General features: G+C 56.4%; 1 pseudogene; it reads left to right on the forward strand.

The window, feature by feature from the left end:
- The first annotated feature begins 5724 nt into the window (after positions 1-5724).
- LOC115872836 lies at positions 5725-5822 on the forward strand (annotated as a pseudogene).
- Positions 5823-6418: the final 596 nt, after the last annotated feature.

Here is a 6418-nt window from a genome sequence, read left to right on the forward strand (position 1 = left end):
GTGTCCAGGTCCCCAGCACATGCATACTTTGGTCCTCCAGTGCCAGTGGGTAGGTCTCCCCAAGAGCCAAGATGGGGCCTCTCATGCTGAAATGCCATCCTGAGGGTCAACCCACAGACTGACTTCGGAGCAAGGTGCAGCCCCAGCCACATGGGGTGGCGGCAACGTATTGACTTATTCCGGCTGTAGACCTTTATTTTAACCCTTGGCTACATGCACTTGCTTATTGCTTACGCACCGTTTGACCAAGGATTATCATGTTCTGCCGAACAAAACTATCCTTTTCCAAAGCTCCTGGGAGAGGAGGCAGGCTGGTGAATACAAAAGACGCTGGACTGTGGAGTTCAAATACCGGCTCTGCCACTTCCTGGCTGTGGGGCCTTGGATGAGTTAACTAACCCCTCTGAGCCCTGATTTCACAGGGCTCAGAATCATGCTTTACCTGCCTCCTGAGGGCCGGTCCCCCAGGCTGAAGCTCCTTCCAGCCCTGCCCCCACCCCACCTGTGCCAGCCTCTCCACGGAGGGTGAGACTTTATCTCCCCGGAGCAGGAGGGAGGTGATTTGCAGCCCAGGAGAAGAACAGCTCATTCTCTGCCGCCCCGGAGTAATTGGTGGTAATCCCGCCCCAGGCCTATCGCCTCAGTCCCAGCTGTGGGGAAGCTGTGGCCTGATCATCCGTCATTAGCCCGAGCTCTTCTGGAGGCGCCATTGTAGAACATGATTTTAATAACCCTGGCAGGAGGGGATCATTTTTCTTTTGTCACTTAACTCCGACTCTGCTAGCGAGAGACAGAGACACGACGCGAAAGCGAGAGAAAGACGGGCTGATGGAGTGGCGGCGGAGACAGACCCCGGGAAAGGAAGCGCGGACCAAGAGGGAGAGGCAGAGGCAGAGGCAGCGAGACCGACCACAGTTGAGCAGAGGCAGCGGAAGCAAGGGGGCTGCGGGGGGAGGAGGAAGTAGACTGAGAACAGCAGAGGGCAGAGCCTCAAACTGGGGGTGCAGGGACAGGATCCTGGACCCTGGCACCCCTTCCCGCCGGCTCCCTCTTCCTGCCCCCCCCACACACACACACACACATAGCAGGCACAGGGGCTCACGGGGCACCCCTCCCATCATGTCTGCCCTTCGGCTGGCCTACGTGTCAGGACAACGTGGCCCCACGTCCTGGATCCAGACTCCCCTTTGCCAAAGAGCAACCATCCTGCAGGCAGCCAGGTGTGGCCACAGTCCAGTCCAGAGGTGAAGATACAAGATGTCAACCGGGTGGGCCAGCTCTGCCACTTGCTGGCTAAGTGGCCCGGCCGGCAGGCCCTGAACCTGGGTCCTCACTGGGCGATGGCTGCCTACAGCCCGCAGTTGTGTGATGCGTGAGTGAGCGGATGTGTGCAGTGTGCATCTCACACTGTACACGGTATGGTGCAGGGGACAGCGCACACAGCCTGGGCAGCCTGGGCATGAGCCACGCCATGAGCTTGTGTCTAGACTCCACAGGCCTGGCCCTGTCATCACCAGGAGACCTGCTGGCCCCCCAGGAAGGACCCCAGAAACAGGCCATCCAGAGGCCATGAACGCGCCTGCACTGCAGCCCCAGCCCCAGGAGAGCAGCTTGGCAGAGCCAGCCCGGAGCCTGCAAAGCCGAGCTCACAGTGCCACCTGCTGGTCCTGGAGCCAGGAGGCCTGCTGTGGAGGGAAGAGGGCTTCTAAGCCCTCAGGGAAACCAGCTGTGGGGCCCTTGCCCACCGAGGAACCCACTTGGGACCCTCGATCCTTCTCTACACCACATGGCCCGCTCACACCCTCCTGGCTTGGGAGGCTTCAGGGGACAGAGCACCAACATGGTGCTGGAAAGAGGACCCCAAGTACAGGTCCCAGGCTCCGGGCTTCCCGTGTGTGGCCTCTCTGTGGACAACCGCGGAGGGTCTCAGAGACCAGCAGGGCCAGCTCCTGCCTGGGGGAAGCTACAGGCCAGCGAGGGGGAAGAGGCTGAGGGCAGAGAGCCTAAGAAGCTTGGCATCTGGGAGCCACACATCAGAGGTCTGTGGGTGAGAAAGCCGGATGGAGCTTTGCCAGGAAGCGCATGGCCCCCAGGGTGACTGCCAAAACCTGTGGCCGTTAGGTGTGGTGGCGCCAGCTCCGACTCACACTGACCCTGTGTGCAACAGGGCAGCGCCTCGTCCAGTCCTGGGTCCTCCTCGCAATTGTTCCTCTGCTTGGACGCGTTGCTATAGCCACTGCTGACCAGCCCGTCTCTTTGAGGCTCTTCCTCTTTTTCAAGCACGATGTCCTTCTGCAGGGACCGGGCCCTCCTGATGACATACATGCCCAAGGTACATGAGACGAAGCCTAGCAGGTGTTCCCGCTGAGACTCCCTTCCTGTGGGATGGGTCTCCTCTGTCCTGTCCGGTGACCGTAAATGTTTTTCTCAATCTGGGCCTGTGTGTGCTTCCCCATCTGTGAATGGGTGTGACAGGACCAGTGACCGGAGCCCAAAGATGCCCAAGGCTGCCAGCCCAAGGCTGCCATCTCTGACTTCTGCTTTCTTGGGTCCCGGAGGAAACCATGCCATTCTGAGACCCGTGGTAATTCCTCTTTCTCAGGAATGGCCAGCAAGCGCAACGAGACCTGTGGGGAGCTCAGAATCTGGACAGCGAAGGAGGCAAGGAGGGCATGGCTGGAGGAAGCTCCAAGAAGACGGGGTACTGGGGTCCACCCAGGCCAGGGCTTGGGCAGGGGTGGGGACGGCCTGACCGAACCAGCATACCCTCAAGCCAGGAAGCCAAGGCTCAGGCCAGCCTGGACTCTGGTCCCAGGGACTGAGGAGGGAGGGTCAGCATGTCCCAGGACCATGGAGGAGTCCGGGATCCATTGCAGAGCAGGCCGGTGCCATCCAAGACTCCTGTCCTCCATGTCAGACTCCGGCCAGAGACCCCGTCCTTCTCAGCCTCGTACTAGAGCTCCCATGACTCCCTCCGACCCTTCTACCTGGTTCGAGGTTCCGCTGGGCACTCGCACCTCATCTCTGACTCCAGGGATCTCCAGGCAGGAAGAGGGCAGGAGGCAGCCTCCGTGGCTGAGCTACTTGGCACCAGGGCCTGTTCTGCACCGGAGGAATCTGCCCTCAGAAAGCCCCCACAGGATGTGGCCGCCCGAATTGCCCTTGGACCATGGGCTCCTCATTCTCTGTTGGTCTCCTCCCACCCAATCAGTTATTGAGGCTCACTAATTTACTCTCCCTGAAATCCATGCTCCTCTCTCATCCCAATGACCTGAGCCAACACAGTAGCCCGTCCTACATGGCATCTTCCAACTGGTGTGCCCCCCTCTGGGCACAAAGGACAACCCCACAGGCTCCTTGCCCACCAAAGCCTCGGGCCTCCCAGAGCGTCACACCCTCCTGGCATGTGAGGCTTCAGGGGACAGAGCACCCCAACAAGGCACCTAGACGTGGTGCTGGAAAGAGTACCCCAAGTACAGTAGTCCGTCTCCCTGTCTAGTGGCCAGCTGTGAACCAGCCAGGGGTCCCCAAGAGTCCCAGAACCAGGAGCCAGGCCTCAGGCCCCCTTCCCATTTCTCCCTGTCTGCCCTCTTGGCCATCCGCTGCGCTTCTCGTCCTCTGTTAGAGGCCCCCACACCTGGGCCATGTGTCCCATGCTCCTGAATCTGCTGTGTTTGTCTGGATTGGGCCAGATAAGGCAGTGGGGGGAGACAGGACGTTGGCAGAAGGGCAGCAGGGCTGCTGGGAGTGGCAGTATCCCCATCAACAGCCACATCTCTTATGGTGCCAGCAACTGACTGACAGGTCCACAGTGGGGCTGCCTCCTCCCTGGGTTGAGTGCACGGCTTCCAGCAGCTATTGGCCCTGGGGCCCTTCACACACACACACACACACACACACACACACACAGCCTGGTTCTGCTTCTCTCCCCTCACAGTAGAGCTGGAAACAGAGAACTTGAAGGCTCGCCAAACAGCCTCACCCCTCCCAGCACACGTATACACAAACACATGCACACCCAGAAACACACGTGCACCCAGAAACATACAACTACATCACACACACGTATACACTCACTCTCAGCAAAGCCAAGGGCAGCCAGTCTTAGAGACCCAGAAGGACTGGATCCCCTCCTAGAGGGTGAGGGTTACAGGGGGCTCCCCAGTCCCCACTTACAACGGGATTCATGTCCCCACGATGCCATCCTACGTCGAATAGCCTCTTCTTTTTGTTCATGATCACTGCCTTTTATTGATTGTCAGTTCTTTCTAGATCCACTTTTTGCTTGGCTTTTGGGGTTGGCATCAGAATAGCATTAGTAAGGCACACTCTGCACATTACTCTAGGACATTATCTGGACGGGAAGGTGGGCAGAGAAAGAGAGGCCAGGTGCCCAGTGGGGACCCCCACAGTCCGGATAGCTTGTCAGCTGGCCTGTGGGATTGGCACTTCTTCCTGTGGATTCTCCCTTCTGAGGACAGGTTGGGGGAAGCAATTGTTTCTGGACCATCTGTAGGGTGAATTCTTAGTTCCCTTCAAAAGCAAGCTTGCTGCCTCTCCCACTGGCCCCAGAGGAAAGGCGCAAAGAGTAGATGGCTGGTCACGGTGCTCTCAGCTGAGACCCCCAAACAGTCAGGCCCGTGGTCTGACCATTGTCCCCGTGGAAGGTGCCTGGATCTCTGTTGGTTTTCTCCACTCCCTGGCCTGGAGGTCTGTCCTCAGCCCCCCAGACCGCCACTCACTGCCCTGGCCCTTGGTGGTTAAGATCCTGCACCATGGGTAAGAAGTCCCTTCCTGAAGTCCCTGCTCCCCCTCTGGCCATCTCTCAGTTACTGTGGTCTCCCCTCCCTGCACATTAGAGGAGTAGGGGTCACAGCCCTCCGGTCCTATCTGGAGGTGTAGCCCATGTTTCTATGACAGGCCCCTTTCTCGTCCTGTGAGCAGTCTGTCACCGTTCGTGCGGCTCACCCCAACTTGCCCTGTCCCTCTGCATCTTCTCTGTGACAGCAGAAGATTCCACGTCTCTCAACAGTGAAGTCCAGGGCCACTGGGCTGCTTTCGGCCTCCTGGGTGGCCTAGGCTTTGTGAGAACACTCATGTGCCTTCTTCCGTCCAATCAGGTTACAGCAAGGGGTACTCACAGCCAGTGGAGCACAGTTCCTGAGGTTGGCAGCCCTGCGAACCCACCCCAAAGTGGAGGGTGGGGGCAGCAGGAAACGAGCAGCAGGCAGCAGCCATGGGTGGGAGGGAGACAGAAGAGTGCGGAGTGAGGAGTGCGGACTGTAAAGCCGGACTGCCTGGGTGCTGGTCCCGGCCCAGCCGCCTTCCTGGAGAGCTTCTCGGTGGGTTGTTTTTCCGGTGGTTTGTCTGTGGAACAAGAACACTATTAGTAGCAGCCTCGCGGATTGTTGTAATGATTCAATGATTTAGCACATGTCTAGTGCTCACAGTAGTGCCTGGTACATAGGAGGCACTACAAGAATTACAAGAATTAAAACAAAAAATGTTCTGCTGTCAAGTCAAGAAAATTGACTCCGATCAAGATGTCCTCCACATGTTGGCTCGGATCCCGTGGGACTCCCCAGAACTCCCCCAGTTGGCACACATGCCCTCCACTGACTAAGACGCACGCGCCCAGCTTCTCATGCAGCTAGGTGGGGGGACGTTCATAAGAGTCAACTGATAGACCTGGAACTAGTTACAAGCTTTAAAAAAATTATACATGTGCTCACTTCGGTAGCACATCTACTGAAATCGGAACAAGATTAACATGGCCCCTACGCGAGGATGACACGCAAAGTCATGAAGCGTTCCATATTTTTTAGACAAAATTACATATATAATTTATATAATAGATATAATCATATGTATATGATGGGCAGGATAAACAATCCCACAGTGGGGGGCCATGGGAGAGGAGGCAGGGAGAAGGGAGCAGGGAGCTTACAAACTCAGGGAAAGGAGAACAACAGGGGATCTACAATCGCCAGTGAGGAGGGTGTAGAGTGCCTGGTGATGTTGGATGAAATGTCATGTGGTTGAGATGGATTAGTGAGAGCCAAATGAAGGATGAATATGAAAGTAGGGCGGGAGGAAAGCAAAAGGAAATAGAGGCCAAGGCTATAGATAGAGGTATAAATATAGACATGTATATATGTTAATATATTAATATATAAAGGTAGGGTATTGGTCTATGTATATATTTATATGTTATAGTATTAAGGTAGCAGATGGACTTTGGGCGTCTACTCAAGTCTTCCCTCAACACAAGAACACTGTGTACTAACAATGTGGTACTGTGTGATACTCACCTTCCCGACACAATCACCGAAGACAAAGTGGGTGCATAAGCAAATGTGGTGAAGAAAGCTGATGGTGCCCGGCTATCAAAAGATATAGTGTCTGGGGTCTTAAAGGC

The sequence above is a fragment of the Echinops telfairi genome, unplaced genomic scaffold (genome assembly GCF_000313985.2).
Source record: "Echinops telfairi isolate 266 unplaced genomic scaffold, ASM31398v2 ScPeMD7_7457;HRSCAF=8495, whole genome shotgun sequence".
In the NCBI taxonomy this organism is placed as follows: domain Eukaryota; kingdom Metazoa; phylum Chordata; class Mammalia; order Afrosoricida; family Tenrecidae; genus Echinops; species Echinops telfairi.